Raw genomic sequence first — 25711 nt, forward strand, 5'->3', positions numbered from 1 at the left:
GCACAGCTTGCTGCATCTCGTGGCGGACCAAGTTGGGCAATTCCCTCTAGAACATCAATTCTCGGCGCCCTTGTCAGATAATTGTTTATGACGAGATGAATGCATGTGGTCATCTCGGGTAAACGAGGCTGATGGATGGGTTATTAATGATGGAAATAATCAGTTTGGTAATAGCCGGCTCGCGTGTGTCAAGTGCCAGCCAGGAGGGTTAGCCTCCCTCAGGGCCCTCATCTTTATCTCCAGGCTGGAGTCTGACAACTGCCCAAGATCACCGATGAATAAACACTGCGTCTTCCCCAGACATCATTAACCTGCCAATGCTGATATGCCTAAGTAATGTTGATATCTTAATGACACCAGAGAGTGTCCAGGTAATGAGAGTGGCATGAGGGGGCGGGGACAAGGCATGGAGACATCGACCCTCTGCTCACTCCAGGGACCAATTCCCCCAGTAACCCATCCCAGGGTTTGCTTATCATCAGGCTTTCATTTCTGGATTTTTCTCTCCCCTTGGTTTGCCATCACCACCCCAGAAAGCTTTTCTTTCCTTTCTAGACTTGGGGGCTAAGCATCTCTCCTGACGAAAGAAGTTTTCATGTTTTCTGTCCCACTCCAATAGGCCCAATTTCCGTGGTCACATGGCCTCTGAAATAAGCCAACTGTGCTCCGGACACGGATGAACGTGAATGTGGATCCTGGATCTGGAGTTGCATCACGTTGTCCGTGAGGTCATGGAAGAGACCCCGGTCCTGGACGTGACCGTCTCCTGATCTGTCTGCATCACCCAGAGCATCCAGCCCAATAACTTAGAAAGTACCAGATGAATCATCATCCAACCATCTTATGGCCTCAGGGGATGCCCCTAACACTGATTCCTCGCAGTGAACCACATCCATTGGTCTTTTGCTGATGGTAGCTGGTCCTTACTCTCAACTTTTGTTTACAGAGAAGCTCAGATCGGGGGATTTATTCAAAGACAGGACTAGGGTGACATGAGTGAGATATTTTCCTCTGGTATGCAATTTAAGGGGGCACAAAAAATTCAGTCATCAAGACAAATAAGATGTTAATGCAATATTTTAAGAAATCAGAATTGATGCAAAAAATATCGATCACAAACAAGTGAGCAACCTTTTAAATAAAGGCAGGATCACCGTTTATTTGCTCCAGCAGTGTCCTCTCCTAATTTGATAGGTTTCCACCCTCTACCATGCACACAGCACCAACGAACTGTCCTAAAGAACAGCTTGGGTCTCACCCTGCCCTGGTCAGAGGACCACAGATAACTCTAAACTCCTGAGCCAGCACCCTTCACTCTCAGGCTCCAACTATTTTCCATGCTTTGATGAATTTCTGTCTCTGAAAAACAAACAAACAAACTGTATTCGCTTCTATCTTGATGCTGTGCTTAAACTTTTTCCCATCCTTAAATTTTCACTCTTTACCAAACCCTCTCCATTAAGACCCAACCACCTCCTTCATGCAACTTTCTCATAATGACCTATTTGCCTCCTGCATTTCCTTTTCTGTTTTTCATATATGATTTAACCCAAGAATTACTATTCAACTTGGTAGGACAGAGTCTACTTTATTCAACTAAGCTGTACGCTTTGTGAAAGTGAAGAAAGTTCTGTTTTATCCGACTGACAGGCACTTAACTGATTTGATTTAGGCCTGAGTTTATGGCTGTCTGACCGGCAATTGCTGTTTTTGGTTTTGAACACTTTAATTTTCCCTTGGCTGACCACGGTACTTACAATCCAAGTGCCAAGGTATGTCAGGGCAAAATACGATTGCAACACTGATCGATACAGCCTCCCTGTGAAAGCATCCTCAAGGGTGTATGGAAAGGGGATGTGGGGAGGGTGGGAAGGGGGTTCTTTCTGCCTCTTCTTAGGTGGATGGCTTTGGCTCTGTCACCTCATTTGTAATTTTATTTGTACAAAAGAGTTCCCATCTGTACTGAAATGTGTTTGTCTCCAAAACTCTGCCTGCTGGCAGAGGCAGTGACCCAATCTACCTTCAGCATCATGGTCATTCAGTACTGCATTTGTTAGTAACTTTTCTGGCAGGTCTGGGGGACTTTTTCAAGTGCAAATTAAGGCAAAGAAAGGTAAAAAAAACTACAAATAGAACTACCATATGACCCAGCAATCCCACTACTGAGCCTATAACCTGAGAAAACCATAAATCAAAAAGAGTCATGTACCAAAATGTTCACTGCAGCTCTATTTACAACAGCCAGGAGATGGAAGCAACCTAAGTGTCCATCATCGGACGAATGGATAAAGGAGATATGGCACGTATATACAATGGAATATTACTCAGCCATAAAAAGAAACGAAATTGAGTTATTTGTAGTGAGGTGGATGGACCTAGAGTCTGTCATACAGAGTGAAGTAAGTCAGAAAGAGCAAAACAAATACCGTATGCTAACACATATATAGGAAATCGAAGGAAAAAAAAAAAAAAACAGTCATGAAGAACCTAGGGGTAAGATGGGAATAAAGACGCAGACCTACTAGAGCATGGACTTGAGGATACGAGGAGGGGGAAGGGTAAGCTGGGACGAAGCGAGAGAGTGGCATGGACATATATACACTACCAAACGTGAAACAGACAGCTAGTGGGAAGCAGCCGCGTAGCACAGGGAGATCAGCTTGGTGCTTTGTGACCACCTAGAGGGGTGGGATAGGGAGGGTGGGAGGCAGGGAGACGCAAGAGGGAAGAGATATGCGGACATATGTATACGTATAACTGATTCACTCTGTTATCAAGCAGAAACTAACACACCATTGTAAAGCAATTATACGCCAATAAAGATGTTAAAAAATATATAAAAATTAAAAATAAATAAATAAATACAAAATAAAACGTTCCCTCTTCCAGCCTCTTCTCCAGCCCTTGAACTTGAGAAGGGGGAATGGAAGCTGCAGAGTAGGGTAAAGAGCTTCCCACACCTAGTCTTTCTGCGGCAAAAGCAAATAATCAGAACCTCCAGGAACCCAGTCAAGGTTCAGATTATCTGGTTACTGACTGATACTGCTTCCCCTTTAGCAGGGACAGGATTGCAATCCACTGCTTAGAGAGGTGGCCTTTTGGTGTCATTTGGACATTTGGTTCCCCTGGGACTAAGGCTTCCTGGCTTTTTCCATGATTAAGTAACTTTTTTAAAAAACTTTTTATTTTACATGGGAGTATTGTTGATGAACAATGTTGTGATAGCTTCAGGGGTACAGCAAAGTGATGCAGTGATACATATACATGTATCTCTTCTTTTTCAAATTCTTTTCCCATTTAGGTTGTTACATAATATTGAGCAGAGTTCCCTGCGCTATACAGTAGGTCCTTGTTGGTTATCCTTTTCTTTTATATATATAAATTTATTTGTTTATTTATATTTGGCTGCATTGGTTCTTCATTGCTGCGCTCCGGCTTTCTCTAGTTACACCGAGCAGGGGCTACTCTTCATCGCGGTGCGCGGGCTTCTCATTGTGGTGGTTTCCCTTGTTGCGGAGCATGGGCTCTGGGCACGCAGACTTCAGTAGTTGCGGCTCGCGGGCTCTAGAGCACAGGCTCAGCAGCTGTGGCGCATGGGCTTAGTTGCTCCGCGGCATGTGGGATCTTCCCCGACCAGGGCTCGAACCCGTGTTCCCTGCATTGGCAGGCGGATTCTTAACCACTGCACCACCAAGGAAGTCCCCTGGTTATCCATTTTAAATACAGCAGTGTGTACATGTCAATCCCAATCTCCCTAACTATCTATGATCAATTTAATTTAAATTCCTTTTTTTTTCCTTCCCATGGAGCAGAGTCAACTCAGTAAGCATCACTGTGGCCCAAAGGCACACACAAAATCCAGAGCCCTATGAACAAGGGGTTGGCTTGTGTCTTCAAGGCTGAGAAGAGACTGGTGCCAGTGCCCCCTCCAGCTCCTCGTGGACACTAAGCGTGCAGGGGTGGGGAGACAGGAGAGAGTTGGGGAGCTGTGAGTTCACAGGGCGGGAAACTTGCTGCTGCCTAAGCAGGTGTAGCGGGTGGGTGGAAGCCCGGGAGAGCACCTCCTGGACCCCGTGCAAGAGAAGCTGCCTGCGGGAAGAAGCAGCTCTCACGGCTGCCCTGCTAATGCAGGAGCCGTCCTAGGGCATCACTGCACGTTCTCAGTGCGTTGATACGGATTTCTCTGCTGATGATACTATGTTTTCTCTCTTCATTGAAAAAAACAAAGATCTTTTCTACCTGTGGTTCCTTCAGGGTCCTCAAGACTTGTCCAGATCAGATGACGTTCTAAAGAAACTATCCAGGTACTGAAATTCTAAACAGCAGTTCAGATCTCCCTAAACATCTCTGAGATGATGCCTCACCAATCAAGTTGCCATCCACAGCACTCCTTGCTTTAAAAAAGGGGTGTTTCGCGTGAAGTGCCCCTGGCCGGCTGATATACTACTTTCTGAATGCTCTGGCGTTTTTCCCAGGCACATGAAATAGTGTTGATTTCCCAAAGTACATATACTTTTTAAGTTCATCATCCCTAACCTCCTCCCCTTACCCTTTCAGGTACTTCCTTTTAAAACTGTAACCATCTTGGCCTAACCCCTCACATCTTTATCAAATTTCCCTTAAAATGATACCCAGGAGGAAGCTTACTCTTTTGGAAGCCCTTACAGATAGAGACTTCAGAGCAAGGGATGATCTAATAATTTTCCTACGAAAACTCCAGGCAGGAATCTACAACGGAAAGTAGACACTGAGATAAGGAAATGGAGCCTCTGATATGATCGCCAGCAAGTAAGGGGGCTGGAGACCCCAAGGAAAATCAGAGATTCGAACAAAAAAGAACCTTCTCGGTAAATTAACCAGAGTTGGGGACACTTCCTGCCACATAAACGAGACATCTTATCCATTCGACAGATCGCAGGTTTATTCCTTGGGGTTTTCTTGCTTGTTTGTTTTCTTTTGCTTTGTTTCTGAGAGCTTCTATCGAGTTGCCAGCCTGTGCTCCAGGCAGGACTGAGGCTCAGAGCTTCGCAGGTCCAGCTGCAAAGCCCACAGCCCAGGTCCAGCAGTTCAAGCAGCCTGGAGCCCTCCACTGACTGCAGCAAAGCAGCAGAGAAATTCGAAGCTCTCAAAGCGGTAATTGCCAGTTATTGCTCTACTGGTTCCAATTTTAATAGTAAAGTAGCAATGCATCAGGCTTATTAAAAAATAAAAATGAGAAATAAAAGTGCTCCAAGGGGAATGGCAAATCCGCGAAGTTTTTCCAGACACAGCCGTGACCAGAGCCACCATCTGACTGCTCAAGGCCCCACATGGCACTGATGTCCCTGGGATGCGGCCACCCGCCGGGCACTCAGGGGTCACTGCACAGCCCTGACCGGAGCACAGCCTTCCTCGCTGAGTGCCAGTGATTCAGGAACTGTCACGTCCCAACACTATGAGAGCAACCTAGTTAGCAGCACACTCAGCCTTCTTCCAAAAGAGAGATAAGGCAAAGGCTTTGTTTTTCAAGCAGGAAGAGGAAAAGTTCATCGAGGTTTTCCAGACCTGCTGAGGTGGGGAAAGACGCTGTCCCCGCAACAGATGTCACCTCCCTCCAGCATCTGTCCACCCTCCGTGCCTTCTTATCTGTAAACTAAACTACGTGATGTCCTCGTAAGTGATCTCCTTGTAGGCAAACCGCGTGAGCGTGCTTCTGTTGAAAACAGACAAAAACAGCAAGCTCCCAAGAAGCCAAAGCCCACGTCAAAAGCAGCCATGTAGCTCAGCAGGTTCACAAAATGAACAGGGGTTAGGGGACAGGCTGGAACTGTTTCCCTGGTAGGTCCTGTGAGATGCCACCTCTTCCCTCCGGCTCACAGTTGCTGAATCACTTAATTAGACTGGATTTTTCATTAACTGAACCTCCTGTTTATCTGGGGTGATTCACACACCCTATTCTTCACACAAATTAAAAGCCTGAATAAAACCTTGAGCGTTCAAGTATGAGTCAACAGATGACAACAGACATCAGTTCTAGAAAGAGAAGCCACAAAGTTAAAGGAACAAAGTCCTAAATAGAAAGGGACTACAAAGGTACATTTTGGAGAGAAAAAAAAGTTTACTACAAATAAGTAAATTTTAAGAGGTATTAGCCCGATATGCCCACAAAACTTAAATATGGACTTTACGGAAACAGAGATAAATTGTGAAACAGTAAGGATAAAGACAGGCTCAGAAAGAGCAAGTTAATGAAAAGAGTTGCCATACAATCCAGCAATCCCACTCCTGGGCATAGATCTGGACAAAACTCTAATTCAAAAAGATGCATGCACCTCTATGTTCACAGCAGTGCCATTCACAATAGCCAAGAAACCTAAAAGTCCATCGACAGAGGAATGGATAAAGATGTGGTACATATATACAATGGAATGCTATTCAGCCATAAAAAAGAATGAAATAATGCCATTTGCAGCAACACGGATGGACCTAGAGATTGTCATACTGAGTGAAGTAAATCAAACAAAGACAAATACCATATGATGTTACTTACATATGGAATCTAAAATATGACACAAATGAACTTACCTACAAAACAGAAACAGACTCACAGACGTAGAGAACAGACTTGTGGTTGCCAAGGGGGAGGGGGCGGGGGAGGGATGGAGGGGGAGTTTGGGTTTAGCAGATGCAAACTATTACACATAGAATGGATAAACAACAAGGTCCTACTGTAGAGCACAGGGAACTAGATCCAGTATCCTATAATAAACCATAATGGAACTTTGCTGTACAGCAGAAACTAACACAACATTGTAAATCAACTATATTTCGATTAAAAAAAAAAAAGTTACAAAAAGGAGTGGGTTGAGAGGTAACAGAAATGGGAAGGGAAACAGGACAATCATTAAAAGACACGAAAAATACAAAGGTAGAAAAAGTTCATCATCATCGTGGAGGCCAAAGGTGACGCTGTCTCCTCTTAGGCTGCAGAGAAGAGTTGTGGAGAGAAAAGGACAGAAATGGGGGAAGGGCAAACAGAGACCAGGGCTTCACGATGTGGGGATGGGCTGCTCCAGATGAAGCTCTCATGACCCTGAATCTTGAGACAGAAAGGGTTTACCATGGACAAGGACGACTACTGAAAAGGGACAAACATGTGATGTATCCGGGTAAATAGTTTGAATTTTAAGAATAAAGACAGAATCATACAAGTTACCTAAAAGCAAGACAACAGGTGCCTAAGGCATCTCTTTCACAGCATGAAATACCATAAAACCAGAAATCAGCTTCTGCGGAATTTGTTGGCTGGGGGGCGGGGGGGGGGGGGAGCCCCAGTGGAGGCGGTGGAAGCCCCGGGTCAGGCCTGGCCCTGCTCCCCCCGCCCCCCGCCCAGCCCCATCCTCTATGAGCCTCCTCATCCTCACCACAAACAGAGCCAAGAGTGCCCTGCCCATCCCCGCACGGTCCTCCCCACATCCACGCTGGCAGGGGGGGTAAATCAAGTGTTTTCTTTCTCATTTAAATTTAAGTCTCCAGTCATCACTCTCACATAACTACCTAATGAATCAAATCTCTGTCCCCTTTAAACATTTATACCATTCACTTGCCTAAATGACTTTCTTCATGCTTTAGCAGGGAAATCTTTGTATCAGTCAAAGTTCCTGCTCTACTGTACTTCAATACCATAAGCTTCTTTTGACAGTTTCCTAATAAGAGATGTTAATTTCATTCAAACTTTAATATTCAAACTTCTTTTTAAGATGGGTCACTCATTTTTTATATATAAGCTAAACAATTTAATAGCAGTATTACAAACATTAACAAGCAACTCTCACAGGCCATAATACTAAACTTCATGGTTAAGTTTTTCTTTTGGGGGGCTTTTTTTGGGTGGGGTGGGAATCGAATGGGAGGAAGAGGCACACAAGAAGGATGGTACAGAAAACTAGTGAAACTGTAGGCAAAATTTACTGAGTATGTACATACACTGAGAGAAAGTCTACAGCTTTAAACAGATTCTTAAAAGCGTCCATAAAACCCCCCAAAAATAAAATCACTGATCTGTCGTAGGGATATATATAGATCCCTACCATTCCATACAACTTACAGGAAATAAAGGGGGGATAGGACATGTTAAATGCCACCATGGGGATGTAAAATCCAGATTATGAAAAACAATAAAGTATAATTAACCCAGGTTCTTCAACAAAATGACAGAAAATGGATGAAGAAAGTGAGGGAAAGGAAACCTATAAACTAGAAGAAGACCTATGAGACCTATTAACCAACCACAATGAAAGAACTTATGTGGATCCCAACTCAAACTGTAAAAGAAAAAAAAATTGAGACAATTAGGGAATTTGAATGACTGGGTAAGTGATGATATTAAGAAGTTATTGTTAATTTTACTAGGGATGGAATAGTATAGTGGCTATTTTAAAAGAATCCTTATCTTTTAAAGATACATAGTAAAATATTTATGGAGGATATGAAGAAAAACGCTTTAGATACTTCTAAAAAGTTGCAATTTCAAACTACATATTAACATGCCTTGACACTCAAAAAATTTTTTAAGAAGTTTTGTCAATCACTTCACTTACACAGTTAATTCTCTTTAAGGGTTGTAATTATCCAATCAAAAGCTAGAAATGTTTCGGAGTACAACATACCCGAACAGCTTGTTCCTTTTTGATGCCTTCTACAATATCAATAGGTTCTTTAACTATGGCCTCAGGAGTCTCAGCAGCAACATCTTCAATGTTGACACCACCGTGAGAACTTCCTATCAATACAGGACCCTAGCAGGAGGAGAAACAGCCAAAATATCTAGATTTTATTTTGGAACTGTCAATAAAATCTTAAAATCTATTTGTGTACACTATCAAACTTATACATCTATCACTCCCCACTATTTTTAAATTCCCTTGAGAATTTATCCTTGCATCTCCTGCACAATGCCCCCACTAAGTGTTCAATTGAAATAATGGAAAAGAAGTGAAAAGGAAGAGGAAGACAATGGCTCACCTGTGAGGGAAAAAGATTAAAAATAGATACAAATGTATACCAAACAACTTAATATAATCATATACATATGTGAAATATAACCTACGCATTTTTCACAAGAACTGAAGGGACATTAAAGTATTGTTTAAAGAACATTAAAAAAAATCATAAAACAGTTTACTGATATTTAATAGGGAAAGCCTAATGAACAAAAGGTCCTGATTTTATAAGCTCTAGCCCTACTAGAAGTCAGTAAAAAAGAAAGCTACCTACCTTGAGAGAATAGCTCTGGCTATTATCATGAGTAATATAAGAAGGTAAGATGATAAATACCAAACAATTAAGTTAACTTTTAAGTCTTCTAAAATCAATCAAGAAAAAACAAAGTAAAATTATCTAATAGATTTGCTAATTTATGCACAAAACCAGAAATAATCTTAACATGCAAAAACAAGGAAATGGTAAAACCAGGCTACTAAAGATTATTTAATGCATCTGGAAAGGAAAATGATCTCAGCAGTGTAATCTGGGAAAAAAATGATACAAAATCTTAGATTCTCTTCTCAACTGTGTTTTTATTAACATAAAGTGTGCTTAAATATGCACCCTCCCACTATTCACACAAACAGAAAAAAGATAAGAAATAAAACATTAAATGATAAGACTTTTGTTATTTTATGTGTCACTATTTTTTAAAAAATTTCTACAGTGAATATATTATTCTTAATCCAGAAAAAAAAAAACCTCTAAAGACTAATTTCACTTTTCTATCCCAGTACCTAAGTGTTTCAGTAACAAATTCATTTCAAGGTATAATGTAAAGGAATAATATTATATTCATTACTGTTTGGAGAACAATACAGTCCTTCAAATTGTCAAAATATGGCAATAGCCAAGGGACCAGGGTGGGGGAGGTGGGGGGTGGTGGTGGTGGTGGTGGTGGAATATCTATGACTCAGGAAAGCTAACATTTACCAAGATTTCTTTTAAGAGAAGATTTTTTTTTTTATATTGGACATGCAAAGAATCATAATGAAACGCTGAAATATTAAAGTACTACAATGAATACATGGATAAATGGAAATAAAATGTTCAAATATCTTACATAAATTTTAAAAACAAGAGAGCAGTTATTTATGGTATCCATCAGTAATAAAAATAAAAATATACAACTGAATGATTTTAAAAAAAGACTACCACAAGGGACGGAGCACAGGGGCTGGAATCAAACAGGGACACAAGGAAACGGACATGAAACAACACGAGTTTATGTCTTTGAAAAACATCTATATCCATCTCTACCTATGTCTGAAGCAAATATGGAAAAAGGTCAGGTCTGGTACATGAGAGATCATCTGTATTATTTCTATGCTTGACATTGTATATGTCCTTTAAAAAATAACTGAATAAAGGAGAGATCAGAGAATAAAAGGCTTTATCATCAAATAAGCTAAATACAGAAGTCTAAATAACTGTCATAAAAAAGTTTATAAAATGCCAAGGTCATAAATAGCTCTTGAAAAAATGACAAGGTTAATGAAAAGTAGTAAGATGCCAGGGGATATAATATTAGCAGTTTAAGGTCTGAGTTCGGGGATAACACTGATCTGTGTTCCGAGCCTGACTCCAGCACCTAATGGCTGTGTGACTTTAGGAAAATTGCAGCACCTCTCTGAATCAGTTTCTCCCTTTGTCTTACAAGGTTCACAGTGATACCTGCCTCCAAGGATAACTGTAACAATTATGTGAAACAACAATTACAAATCTCTCATCCTAGAGCCTAGAACATATGGATTCTGAATTAATATTAGCTATTACCAGTATTATTAAAACAAAAAATGGGACAGGGTGGAAAAAGTGTTGCAGGAAATAAAAGCAAGAATATCAGTTCATCTTTCAGAAAGTAAATCGGTACTTTTTCTCTCCATATCCTCATTATAAGAGAAATATAGTTTCAATTTTTAAAAAATTAATGATAAAATTAGCAGAATTAAGAATACGATAAACTTCAGCCAAATCAGTTAATAAAAAACATAGTCTGGGCTTCCCTGGTGGTGCGGTGGTTGAGAATCTGCCTGCTGATGCAGGGGACATGGGTTCGAGCCCTGGTCTGGGAGGATCCCACATGCCGCGGAGCAACTAGGCCCGTGAGCCACAACTACTGAGCCTGCGCATCTGGAGCATGTGCTCCGCAACAAGAGAGGCCGCGATAGTGAGAGGCCCGCGCACAGCGATGACGAGTGGCCCCCGCTTGCCCCAACTGGCGAAAGCCCTTGCACAGAAACGAAGACCCAACACAGCAAAAATAAATAAATTAATTAATAAACTCCTACCCCCAACATCTTCTTAAAAAAAAAAAAAACATAGTCTGTGTAGAAAAAGAAGTTTAAAAATAACAATGACAACAAAACCCATGAAATGGGATGATCGTTTGTCCAAACATACAATATGCTTATATGAACAGATACATGAATGAATGTTCATTCATGCATTTGTTCATCAATGAACAAAAGTGGGGTCAGCCTATCAGACTGTTACACGTATTGAAAAAAATCCAGCAACGATTTGCTCTGAAGAGATATACCTAAAACAAGGTGGCATCAAATAGTTTTAAAAAGTAAAATTAAGGCAAAGAACTTGAACAAGCAACAATGAATAAACAAATCAAGTAGGAGAGCAACACCAAATAAATCAGAGTTTAAGGGCAAATGCACTGAATAATGGTAACAGTCAAAACCTCTTTGTTGCCCATATGGTACCTTGATGCAGATGTGAAAAAGCGCCCCATCCTTGGGTGCTGCAGCCCCGGGGCAGGATGCTCAGTGTGGCATCACCAGCCGTGAGCATCTTTGTTTCAGCACCCCAGCCCCTCAGCTGGGTACCAGCACCGAGCAAAGCTGGGGAACGTCATTTCATATTAGTGGACGGTCCCTCCCCCAAATATCTAGGAACTCAAACATCTGTATATCCAAACTTTAGTTCTAGACTACACTTACAGCTAAAGAGAGATTAACATATATATTATCCATATCTCCATATAGCTGTAGTATATGCAAAAAGGTTTTAAGCAATTTATTATGTTTATGGTATCCTTCCCCTTATAAAATTCTGGAAATGAACACACTGTTACAGCAGATAGCTTCAGCGAATAGCTGACAGGGACTAGCATTTCCTTAGTCACGTTCTAGGCACAGAATGTCAGCACACACCAGCCTTAAAATAACTGAGGAAACTGATGAACAACAGGCAAATATAGATTTTGATTTTTTTGTTGTTTAGGTTGTGCAATTAACAATATTCATTTTTCAAGGAGTTCATTTACAGCTGGGCCACCGGCTTTTTTTTTAGTCAATTCTTTGATTCCATAAGCTTTTATTTTGAAAAACGTCAAAGTTCTAGGAGAGTTACAACAATAGTCGGAGTGAATTGCCCATTAAATTCTTCACCTAGAATCACCAACTGTTTCTGTTTTTTTGCCACATGTGCTCCTGTGTGTGCAAATGTATATATTCTTTTGATGAACTGTAAAAGAGTTAGTTGCAGGCATAGTGACACCTCATCCCTAGATGCTTCCGCATATATCTCCTAAGAACAAAAGTCATTCTCCTAAATAATCAGAATACAGTTGCCACGCTCAGGACGTTTAACATTAAGGCTTTTTTTTTTTTTTTCTTTTTTGGTCGTAACATGTGTCTCGATTTTTGGTTTAGAACATAAGGTCTCCATTAGTCTGGATACCTTTGCTGATTATGCTTACGCTAAAGTGAGCTGACCTCTTCCAGGGCAAAACAATATAGCTCCATTGCTCAAAGGATAAATCTCTCTAAATGATTCAATACCACAGCTCTATTTCACTCAAAGTAAACTGCAATATAGGTATCTAATAGAGAAAGTGATTTTGAACTAAAGTACTCAGCACTTCAAGAGAACTCTTTTCAATGTTTTCTTCTTTTCAATGATAAATACACCAAAGTTTGGGAAATTAAAGTGGCATTCCTCAAGTTTACGGGCTGAGAAAAGGTTGGTGAAATTCAGACAAATTCCAGCAGTGTCATCCAGCAAAGCAAGAAAACTTAAATGCTTAGCCTATGGGGGGGATGTGGCTATAAAAGAGTCACAAAAGACCAGAAACAAATGTTTCCATCTCCCTTATTTCTGTAACTAACACATCCAAACAGAAGTCCCACCCTTCATGCACATTAGAATCATCCTGGGACCATTTACAGGACGCCCAGATGCTTCGGCGTCCAGCTCAGACCAATTAGATAGGAGACCCGGGGCATCAGTATTACCAGCTCCCCCCGGGGGCTCTAGAAAGTGGCCAGCCCCAGGACCCAGTGCCCGGGAGGAATGGCAGCCTAGACATTAGCTGCAGCCAAGTACTTTTGTCCACTTCCCACAAATGGGAAGTTTCTTGTCTTAGGAGGTAATGCTAGTCTGCATTTCTTCTCTCCCCGCTGCTGACTCTCTCCCAAGCATTCTCCCTGAGATGCTGCCAGGCCAGAAGCATCCCTAAACGCACTGGCCACAGACCTCCCAGTGAGCTAGAGGCACTGAGGAATTCCGCCAGTAGGTGGGCCCAGCAGCAAGCAGCAGCCCTTTCGCTCACAGAAGCACCCAAAATGCTGTGCATTTTGCAAGAGCGAAGGTCCCCATCACAGGGGTGACAAGAGGAGGCTCCCAAAGCAAAGTGACAACGTTGTGTGCTGGTCTGCGCTGAAGGCAGCTTCCTCGGATAAGCTTTTGGCCCTGATGGGGTTCTCGCTGCGTTGGCGAGCTCGGCGGCAGGAGGACCCCACACTTGCCAAAGCAGGCTGCAAGGTCCGCCCTTACGGACAGCTGGCTCCTCAAGCAGAGACCAACCAGTCTGTTCAGCCTGTCTCCAAAAACCTAAGAGTGGGAACCGACGACGGATTGGACTCCGCCCCCTTTCCCTCCACCCAAGGCCTTCCAGCCCTGTCCTGCGTGGCTGAGACCAGCAGTGTCTTTTGGCTGTGTCTCCCGCTCTGCTGGCCACATGACAGGCCAATGAATCGGAGGTGAGGTGACTCTGGCCCGCAGACCGAGAAGATGGCAGACTAGTGTCTCCGAAAAACCACCTTCTGGGGGTTTGGACGCCAGTTTCTTTTATAGCAGAGAGAGGGGGAGGAGACGAGGGAGTAAAGTAAAAAGGCCGTAAGTTTGGCAAATATCCCCTGGAATGGCCGGCCTCGGGGAGGGGCTACGTTAATTTCTTCTTCTTTGCAGCCATCCACAGGTGGACAGGGTCCAGATGTGTCCCTGAACAAAAGCACTTTAGTTTAAGGTTCAGGCAGAAGGACAGGGTGCCCCGAGGCAGGCCCTTTTGTATATACAGACAGCGCCCTTTCAGTGAACAAAAGCAGCGGGAAGCAAATGTTAAAGTGAAAGCAAGACCAACGTGCAGTCAGGTTGCGCTCTTCACTGCTACAGGAGGTGCCCAGCAGCCTGCAGGAGTACTGCGTGCCAGGAGGTGAGGCAGACAGAGACCTGGCCCGGAGGAGCCCAGGGTAACTCCCTCTGCAGAAGGTAGGGACAGACCCGGCTGCCTCTGACCTGACGGACACCCCAAGCCCTTCTGTGAGCACTGCACATCCTGTCACCAGTGTGGTGGCCGGGGACTCACGGACAGTAACCCTATCCGATTCCTGACATCGCCGCCCCCTGCCACCCCCTCTGATCTCTCTTACATCCTGGGATCAAATGGCCCTATAAAAATGTCCAGTGTGAAAGACAGATTCAAAAACTGGAGAAACATTACCCCGAAGGAAGTCCTTTACCATCCTCCCCCCAGGCCCCTCCATCCCCCCCTGACACCCCAGCCCCGGCCAGGCAGAGAATTTATGGGCTGTAAGTCCTGTTTTTATACATTGATGGAAACTGCTGGCAAACATTTCCATGGGCCAAACTCCATCCAGAGAGTCAAATATCAAGGCACCCAGCTGAGCTCCAGGACTCAGGGTTTATGAAGCCAGCCGACGTGCCCTGCGACCGTAAACCATCTTAGATTTACTATGACAGGACTGTATTTGAGCTCACAGAAAAGATGATTTTTGTCTAACTTCGGTTGCCTGGAAGGCCTGAGCGTCTTCTACAAGGGGACTGTGTATGAGGAGTGGGTACACAGCCTGCAAAGCTCAGTGGGCCCGCTGTTGCTGCTCACTTGGTAGGGGTAAAGGAGTCAAATCAACCCCATGTGGCCCACGACAAGACCCCCGAGATCCTCAGGGCTGCACTGGAAGTGGGAAAGATACAACCTGTGATGTACAGTGCAGACGGAAGGCAGGGGAAGGGGAACCCATTTTCCCCAAACGAGTACCAGACCCTCCTCCCTCCAGGGATGCATGGATCCCATTCAGAAAGCAAGTGATGAACCTTTCGGACGGGCCACCAGAACCCTGGGGAAAGTGAGATCACAGGTCATCTGTTCAGGGGGGCAATGGTACTGAGAGACACTAAAGGTGGGGCCCAGGGAAGTGGAGGGGTTAGAAGGGCACCAACGCTACTGAAACAGGATGGCGAATTCTCTGCTCTTTGAGGCACCTGAAGGGTCTGTGTGCTGGTACCAGTGTCGTGTTCGGATCGTGATGCAGGAGGACGTTACGTCAGCTGGAACCAGGGCAACCGGAGGAGGATCTGTGTAGGTAATCTAAAAGTCAGAATCTGGGCAAACTGTAACTGTCACAGATGTCCAGCCAGTCTGCCGATCCCAGTGCAGGGGGCATCTAGCTTCTTCATGTCTATAGCAACTTGGCGGGTTGGAAATTCAGAAGGTTCTTTCAAGCTCTACCTCTAGGAATCACTAATACAAAGGCGTTTAGCCCAGCAAAGCATCACAAAATGACCTTCCTCCAAGACACGGGTTCCCCATGCCGGACTCGAGGCTCTGTCCTCTCTCTTTCTGGCTATGGAAACGTGTCCCCAAAGAACATGGCTGGAGCTCCTTCCTGTCTTGAACAGATGTCTCTGAGCTCTTAAAATGCTTTTCATCAACTGAGAGAGGGCAAGTGAAAAATCACAAAATTGCAACTATTAGCACTGGTGCTGGGCGTAGAGTTTTTCTCAGTTACTGTTGAATGCACGGCCCAATGTACTAGTACACAATGAAACATGCGGACGGGTCCCCCTGACCAAAAAGCTGCATTACCACTGCTCTGTAGGAAACCATAGAGTTTAGGTTTGATTTTAGGAAACTTTTAATGTTAATCCAAGAAAAGCCATTCTTCCATCAGTGGCACCTCAGGACATGTGTTAATGGTATTTTTTCTACACTGATCTTTATTCAGCCTGTGCACAGCAACATGTATTTTAATGCCCTGGTGTAGAGGACACTAGAAGTGCAGTGTGCTGCAGAAGCTTGAAAGGAGTAGAAATTTTCTCCAAAGATCCAGGTTCTTTTTGACAGAGACTTATGTTTCTGAGAAAATTATCCAAACCGAGAATCTTTCAATGTCTGAGTTTAATCCATTTACATTTATTTTGATTACTTATAAATTTGGACTTCTTTTCTACCATCTTATTTGATGCTTTCTAGATTCTATGTCTATTCCTATGTTTTTTTTGTTCCTATTCTATGTTTGTTTGTTTTTTTTGCTACTTTGTCGACTTCTTTTGGGTTGATTGAGTTTATTTATACTGTTTTACCATCTCTCCAGTTTGAAGTTATTTTTATTCTTTTAGTGGTTACATGCAAGTGGTTTGCATGATGATTAACTTAAGAAAATCTAAAGTGAATACCACTCTCCTTCTCACTATCAACACTACCCTTCACCTCATTCTCATTAATAATCCAACAAACTTATGACTTTTATTAATTTTATAGTCCTTGCTCATTTAGATGTACTAGCATGTTTACCCAATTCTTGGCTCTACGCGGCTTTTATTACATCATGCTTTCCTTACCGATTCAGTCTTTCTTGCTAACGTATATCATTTAGTAGTTGTTTCAGTGAAAGCCTGTGTGTAGTTGACTCTTTATCTATCTGAAAGTTCTCCACGTTCTGTTCTCTGGATGTCTTACTAAACGTACCTTGGACCTAGTTAGTCTATTCTCTGTGCCTAGAAACCACCCTCTTCTAGTCCTCCATCTCTTTATCTCTTTGGTAATTTCATCAAACCTTTTAGTTATTAATATTTTCCAGCTGCTTGGTTCCGCTGTTTGGTAAACCTATCAGACTAATCTCTTAGTTATTACTAAGGTTGTTTCTGCTATTTTAACCTGCAGCTTAGCCTATCCATTGAGTTTTTAATTTCAACTCTACTGTTCCTTTCACTTTCTCTTTGGTTCTTTTCCAAATCTTTTTTACGCTGTCATAATTTTTCATTGTGCTTTTTATATATTTTTAAATTTCTCTAGTAATTTAAAACGAGTTGTAAACACCTTTCAGAGTACTGTATCTCTGAGGTCTTTCTGGGGTTCGCTGAGTCCCCTGTTTCTCACTCATGGTTGATTTCTTTTCTCAAGTGATTGAAATTGCTAATGGTGCCCTCATCCTCCATCCTGGTTGTTCATTGTGGGAAATTCTCCTGGGAACCAAGTTATGAAAGATCCAAAGCAGCTTTTTTTTTTTTTTTTTTTTTTTTTTTTTTTTTTTTTTTTTTTTTTTTTTTTTTTTTTTTTTTTTTTTTTTTTTTTTTTTTTTTTTTTTTTTTTTTTTTTTTTTTTTTTTTTTTTTTTTTTTTTTGGTCTGCCAAAGATACCAGGGGTTCCAATGGCCCTGAGACCAGCTTTTATGTTGATTTCTCAGTGTGTGAAATCACAGTTTACACTTCTCAGTTTATACTTCACAGGAAGTATAAACTCAGACCACATGCCCACATACAGAACTGCGGTTTTAACTTCTTGTGGGTGACTTTTTCTTTTGTCCAAAAACCTATAGAGAAGGCAAGCCTCCTGGCCACATTTTTCTGAGCTTGATAGGTGAGCCACGAGGACAGAGAGCAGGGGGTTTCTCATGGCATTTGGCAGATGTAGGGGCCACCGTTTTGTCTCTCCTGACAAACACAGGCCGCATCCCAGAACCCCGGCCTTCGGCCTGCGGGCCCTCCCTCCTGGGCATCCTCTATGGGTACCACAGCCTCAGCCTCCACTACTCTGGCAGGCAGAATTCCCTGCCTTTGGACTCTGGCTGGGGGCACTTGTTTTTGTTGTGGTGGTCGTTATATTTTCTGCAACATTCCTGTGTGTTTATTGTTAGTGGCTGAGGGAGGTGGGAAGGGGATCACATCTTTCCCCAGCTCAGTCCTTCTCATCACTGGAAGTGTTTCTGAGATAAATAAAGGTTCTCATTGTGAGGCTATATTAGTCCCACATCTCATGAGCGGAGGCTAAGCGTACAGCATCTCCGTGCATTGCAGGAACACACGGCAGATGCATACAGCACAGGAGCCCTCCGAAGGAGACGACCCTGAAATGCAACACGTGCCCAAAGCCTGATGCTCACAGAGGACCCAAGAATGAATTCGACGAGCCATCACTCCTGTTCCCAGGCCGTGTCCTGCCAGCCCTTCCGGTTCCTCTTTCTCTGTACAACCAGCCATGATTTTTAAGATGTCCATTTCTCACAACTAGCAACTTCTGAAATTTTAATGCAGGAAACTAGACTGGAAGTAAAATTCCGATGTAAATAAAATCCCTTTCCCTTGGGAAAGACAGTGGGGGGAAGAAAAGGGCAAAACAGAACTTCTGAAGAGCGCACCCAAGGACTTCCAGGACGCCTGCCCTCGCAACCTCGCTGGTGTTCGCATTCTCTGCTTAAACACCTAAAACGGGGCTTGAGTCATCCCTCGCTCCTCCCACCTTCCTGCTCACGGAAGCTGGGCCCTGGGAGTTCTATTCCGGGTGCCACTGATCCCGCTTGGAAAGTGGCACAGTGCAGAAGACAGGAGTCAGCAGGTTAGCCAACGGTTAATCTAACCTCTCAAAGTCTTCTCACAGCTCCAAGTGGTAAAATCTTCTAGAATCATTGACAGTCAAATCTTCTCCACACGTTTGTGAGACCCCAGCTGTTACCCAGGGATGCAAAGTAAACAAATGTTCTTGGGCTACAGAAGGTACAGATCAGCAGTCAGTACTACTCGCAGGCAAAGAAGTTTCATTTCTGCGATATTACAGTTTCTCCCCCAAATGACTGACTGCTTCCTTCTTCCACTATCTACTACAAAAATCGTTTCTTGCTTTTTGTCCTAAAATGATGAGAACAACAGATGCTTAGTCCTAATACACTTTTTCATGATAAAGGGAATATCACCGTATAAACAATTTTGGAAAACAGGAAGAGGAAATCATCACTAATTCTAGCATGCTGGCATTTTACTGTATCTCCTTTTAGTCTTTTTTTTTTTTCCCTTATGACTTTTATTTCAATATCTTAAAATGATATTTAAAATCATTTTACTCCCTGTATTTTTCATGTATTTACAGGAGTTTGGGGTTCCTAAGTATCTCTCTCTTTTTTTTTTTTTCATCACAACCACCCTCCAACTTGAGCCTGGTAACAATTCTTGGCCATTTCACAGAGAAAGAAACAAGCACAGGCATTTATTTGGTGGCGAGTTGCTCAGCATCACAGAGAGACAAGAGAAGCTTGTTGTCATGCAAGCTCACTCCTTAGATGTCTGCAAACACAGGGAACTCAGCCCGCACAAGCTCATGGGTGCTGAGAACAGTAGCCACAGCTGGGATTAAAGGGAGAAAGGGGGGTGAAGGGTGGCTTGGAGGAGTAGCGTCACTAGTCTAACCTGTGTCTGTCTGTTCCGAGCAAGAAAGCCAGTTTTCTTATGAGCTGTATAGTCCTGAGGGGAATTCCAAAAGAAAAAATCCCCCCAAATACTCGGGGTGATGGCAACACTGAAGGAGGTATATAGCCTCCACTGGAGACTGCTTTGATGAACTTTGCTCATTTGGATCTACAGATCCTGTGCTTTTTTATATTCAGTCTCCTTATTCTTATATTTTATATTGTGCAGTTGATGCATCATTTCAGCAAAAGCTCTTTTCTGTGAAACTGCAGGAAGAAACAGGACATCCAAGATGGCGCTGGGTATGAATTTGCCGACTCCAGTGGTCTCAGTGACTAACTGGCAACTTACCCCAACTTTCCCAGAGCCCTGTGGTGTCTGAGGAGAGTCACCATGCCCTAAGGGACCGTGCAAACAAAAGAGAGTCCACAGTGCACAGAGGACACATCGATGGAAAAATACGTGATAAAACAAGCACAATAAAATTCTAAGAATAGACTCTAGGTAGTGAGGAGATGGGTGTTTACTGCCAAAGTCTTTTAACTTTACTGTATACTGAAATATTTCATAACAAAATGCTGTTTTGAAAATTAGTGTTCTCCTAAGTAACAGAATGCTGCTGGATAGATTTTTTTTCACCTGCCTTTATCTCTCTTCACCTCACCCCCTCACCGTGTCTGCCTTACCTCTACGATTCCTTGAGAACACATCTCTAAAGGTGACCAAATATGTTCAGAAAACACTGAGTCAAACCCAGTTTTTAAGAAAACAAAACTGACGTCTTACCAAAGGGAACAGACTTGTCCCAAATCAAGTCATCACCTGGCGGGTTCAGGAGTACGTCTCCAGTTTCCAGATCACACTGTGACACTTTCCTTCCTAGGAGATGGACAGTTGGACCTTTGTATTGTGGACATTCCTTGAAAGGATTAGAAAACCAACACGTCTGGACATTTTAGAAGGAGGTTTAAAAGAAGCCAGGGTGGGGCTTCCCTGGTGGCGCAGTGGTTGAGAGTCCACCTGCCGATGCAGGGGACACGGGTTCGCGCCCCGGTCCGGGAAGATCCCACATGCCGTGGAGCGGCTGGGCCCGTGAGCCATGGCCGCTGAGCCTGCGCGTCCAGAGCCTGTGCTCCACAACGGGAGAGGCCACAACAGTGAGAGGCCCGCGTACCGCAAAAAAAAAAAAAAAAAGCCAGGGTGCTAAGGACAAGGCAAAAGCCAGCAGAGGCGACATGTGAGCAGCTGAGCAGCTGATTCTGTGGAAACAGGGCTCACATTTTCCCAGTCAAATGAAATTGTCTCTCTGTTGTTTTAGAATCCCAGAAACAGAGAAACTTGATCACATTTCTACCTGTACAATACTGCTGGGAGTATAAATTCACACAACCCTTTTGGAAATCAATTCAGCAATATGTATCACATATTCACAGCCTTTGACCTTACGATTCTATTTCTGGCAGATCATTCTAAACAACTTGTATTCAACATAAAAAAAAGCATTACAAAGATATGCATCAAAGTACTGTGTATAAGAGCCCCAAATTAAAAAGTGCCTAAAGGCCAAATGATAAGTAAATTATGATACATTCTTAAAAGGGGATTCAGAAGTCATTACAGTATTTATAAAAGGTCTAACAATATAGTTAGAAAATGTTTATATGAAACTCCTAAATGATAAAATTTCTAACAAACTGTACATGTTCCCTGAGCCTAATTAGATTAACAAATTTAAAAAATATGTGACACATAGTAAAATGCCTGAGAGGAAATACATCACATTGGTTACAAGCCTTGTCTGTACTGCATTTGCCACATTTTCTGTAATGGTATCCAGTCAGCTGTGCTATAACTCCAACATATGCATTCCTAAAATCCCTCCACTACTTAAAATCACACGATAAAAACCACAGAGCTTATGGGGAAAATGGACTTAAACTACAATGCTCTCAAAATTTATCAGTGGCATATTTTTTGAAAGGTAGGAACCTAATAATAACGGTAGCCCAGTTTTCACACTTTAACTGGTTAAGTGATTCATAAACACATGACACTTGACCTTGAAAAAGCCCTAAAGTTTTCTAGTGGAATTGCGCGTTGGGAGGGTTGCAGCTTGGGAGTTATTGCGAAGTGGTGGAAAGCAGGTTATCAAAAATGGGACTGTTCACCAGATGTAGATGAATGTAACTCAGAACCGGCTCTGAGCTGAGGTGGCTGGTGGACAGTTGAGGCACATGTGTGCAAATGTGTGCACGTGTGTGTCCTTACACGACTCACTTCAGCTGAGTGCAGTTTTCTGCACTCATCTAGTGTTTCTTGCTGATGAAAATGTACACGAGCTACAAATGTACAAATCTAAAACTGGCAGTATACGCAAACGGTTTCCTAAACTATGAATTCCACTGGAACAAACTCAACGTGTTCGAAACAATCACTCTAGCAGAACTGCTGTATTATCTTTCTAATAAATAAATAAACGTGAATATGAGCCACTAAAATCCTCTTTCTAAAGTGGTCTACACCCTCTACACTCTCTCAAAACAACTAGTCACATGAATAAAGAATAAATAGATGAGATTCTGCTTGGCAACCAGTAGGCAAGAGAAGCCAAGAATTGACTGAATAGTTTACCCTTCAAATAAGTCAGGTTATGTCAGTGTTTGAAGACATATCAGAAGGTTATTTGTTGACTGGAGCAGCTATGGAACTCATTTAATATACTTTGGTCTGTCAGATAAGTATTGGGCTAGATGACCTGGAGGTCATTTCTAATGCTAATAATGAGATTTTATGACAGTGTACTTATTTCTTAATAATTAGATAATTTATTTGGGGGTGAGAACAAACAAGTTCATGGCCGAGAGAATTGAGATTTAGTACAGAGTCCGTGAAACTCAAACAGGAACTGAGTATCATAAAAGTAAATTCGGTCACACTGTTCTGAGCCTAAATATTTCAAGTTTTCAAAAACTGTTTATGATACATTTTATATTTTGTTGTGGCTGTGTCTAAAAAAAACTGCAAATCTGTCTTATTTCCATCATTGTTATGTGAACACACGCTATTTAACAGTCTACGTTACTTTCCTCTGATTACGGATTCCTCTTTCCTTTAACTACTGTCTTAGCATTTCTGTGCGGACAGAATACAACCCACAGACTCGAAACTGTAAATATCACCTGAGAACAATATGAAATTTTCCTCTGATTTTAAGCTTACCTTGACTTAAGCAAACAAACACATGCACAAAAAGGCCTTTCCTGGGACACAGTTTGTCCAACAGAACACTTCCTTTTTCTGATGGATGTGATAAAAGGGGAAACGACTCATTTGGCAAAGTATAGTACATCATTACTCAAAGCTGGGTTCAACAGTTCAGATTTTTAAGGCCTTGGGAGCAAGGAAAAGAATTTTCTTTATTTAAGGAAAATGATTTTGCCCACGCTTTCAAATCCGAGCTAGCATTCTACAAAATTCTAATAAGAGGCACTCAGAAATCAGACGCCCAAATCAACACATTGAAACTGTTTACATATTTAGTCATTATGCAATTTCAAGAACTTCCTGTTTGGAAGGGCAACGATTTCACCCAAACCTTTAAAACTGTGCTGCAGATTATGACAATAGGTACACATACATCCCATGTTCAAGCCAATGGACTAATGGAGCTGTTTAAGTAAACTATTATTTATTTGCTTTCTTTGATGAAGGAAGGGGAAACAACGCCTGAAAGAAGAGAGTCAAAATATAATCTATCTGAACGGATACTCAACGAGGTCCTGCCGTAGAGCACAGGGAACTAGATTCAATGTCCTGGGATAAACCATAACGGAAAAGAATAGGAAAAAGAGTGTATACATATGTATAACTGAGTCACTGTGCTGTGCAGCAGAAACTAACACAACACTGTAAATCAACCAAATGTCAATAAAAAACTATATATATATATATATATATATATATATATATATATATATATATATATATATAAAAAATCTCTCATGTGCATCACTTTTTAATTATCTTTATTCCGTTAAAGAAAATTTTAAAGGGACCCCCACTCCCCCCCCACAATCTGTTTTGATGGCACAAAGCACCTTCCAGGCACAGACAATTTAGAAAGGAAGGTAGGAAGGGAATACCTTGCAGCAGCTGGCCTCACATCAACTGTTTGAATCCTGATTTCACATAGTAGCAAGTTCCTTAGCCTCCCAGAGCCTCTGTTTTCTCATCTGTAAAATGGGGATAGCTTCTCCCACCCCTCTTTGGCTTGTTAAGAGGGTTAACTGTCTAACCTCACCTACGAAGCTCGTCATTACTAGTGTCTTTTTATTAGCCCATTCCTCTCAAAAACGAACAGAAACAAGGAACTAAACTTCCCCCTGTGGGTCTCCAAGGGCTGCCTGGCAGTACCTAAACCCACAGCTTTTGGTGCTTCCAACTATAGCCAAGGTTCTGTTCGGATTTCTTTTCAATGTTACCACTGCTGCCAGTTTGAGTCAAAGGTGACCTGAAAACGTTTGCAGTCCTCAGTCACATTGGGAGTTGGTCACAACCACAACACCAGCCTTGAACTTCTTCACTGCTATTTAAAAAGCAGACACTTCTCTCAAATATTCACAGGCATCTAACCCTTGACGTAGTTTGATGAACAATCAGGGGATTGGCCATGGAATGAGACATTTCATGTCCAACAGATTTCCAAGTATTTCATAATAATCACCTTTTACATCTGCATACCCCTGTTCATACATTGTATCATGTGACTCATGATTTTCCTGTTTCCTCTCCCCAAGAAATCGATAATCTATTAAAGAAACCATATTTGAAATACTGTCATATTTTTCTGAAATCCTCTTTGTTTGTCGTAGATAGTAACCCCCAGCAGACACAGTGATGATATGTAAGCAGACTGCACAATTCACGAGGTTCAGACATGCGTTAACTTTGTAGACGTAGATGATGTGAATTCCTGTGAAAGCACACGGCCGTTCAGTCTCCACGAATGTGGGGAGATGCTCCTTTTCGAGAAAGATCAAGTGGACAGAATAATGAGGACCTTTACTGGAAACTGATGGCCACAGGAAGGCTTGTGGACGGGGAGACACACAAGGAGAGGCAGGTGCGAACATTTCCACATCTGAGAATTTCAGGACTCACAAAAGTCCCCAGAGGTATCTACCGAAAACATCAAGGGTGCCAGATGCGAGCCAGATCTGAACCCGCTTTCCCACTCCACGCCCCTCCTCGCGGGTCTCTGGGCCCCTTTACTGGTGACCTCTGAAGCATTAGCTCAGCAGTGCTCCTCTTTCTTTTCCCCTTCTAATTTTCTACTTTCTCCACTGCTGCAATTATGCAGCCCTCTGGCCACACAATGAAAAGTTCTCCAGTTCTGTCACACAAATGCCAAGGGCGACACGGTGGCCTGCTTCATTTTAATCAGGATATTAGATGAGTGGAGATTTCATGCAGTCATTTGTTTACACTTAAGCCCTTGAGCTTTTGAGTTCCTCGGGTTCTCTGGACGTCTCACCCCCCCTTCCCTCCTCCCTTATACTTTCCAAATCTCACCACCACGCTGACCTCTCACCACGCTGTTTAAAGGTCCACCCTCAATTTCTGAGTGGACTAGAAAGGACCATCACGGTGAGATAGATGAATTATTTGCAATACTCCAAGACTAAACCTAGAGAGATGCCATGAAAATAGTTTCTGAACTTTAGATACGCGAGTCCCCTTATTTTAAGCAATTTTCAACTTGAAATGTCCTTCACGTCCTTTCCCTAAGAGCCTCTATGAATCAGAGAGAAATGACTGCCATTGACTTAAATGAGAAACAAACACTATAAAAACAATTTGTTTTTCCCATAAGCAATAGATCTGTGAGTCAGACAGTAGGAATAAGTTGGTTTGGTTTTCTCTGGTTTTTCTTTTTTCCTTTTTTTTTTTTTTTTTTTTTTTTTTTTTTTTT

The 25711-nt window shown here is 42.4% G+C and overlaps 1 protein-coding gene across 1 annotated transcript in view; it reads right to left on the minus strand.

Annotated features, from left to right (window-relative positions):
- HS3ST3A1 (heparan sulfate-glucosamine 3-sulfotransferase 3A1) overlaps window positions 1-25711 on the minus strand; it is an 84568-nt gene that overhangs the window by 41063 nt on the left and 17794 nt on the right. The gene's annotated exons all lie outside the window — the stretch shown is intronic.

The sequence above is a fragment of the Lipotes vexillifer genome, unplaced genomic scaffold (genome assembly GCF_000442215.2).
Source record: "Lipotes vexillifer unplaced genomic scaffold, Lipotes_vexillifer_v1.1 scaffold982, whole genome shotgun sequence".
In the NCBI taxonomy this organism is placed as follows: Eukaryota; Metazoa; Chordata; class Mammalia; order Artiodactyla; family Lipotidae; genus Lipotes; species Lipotes vexillifer.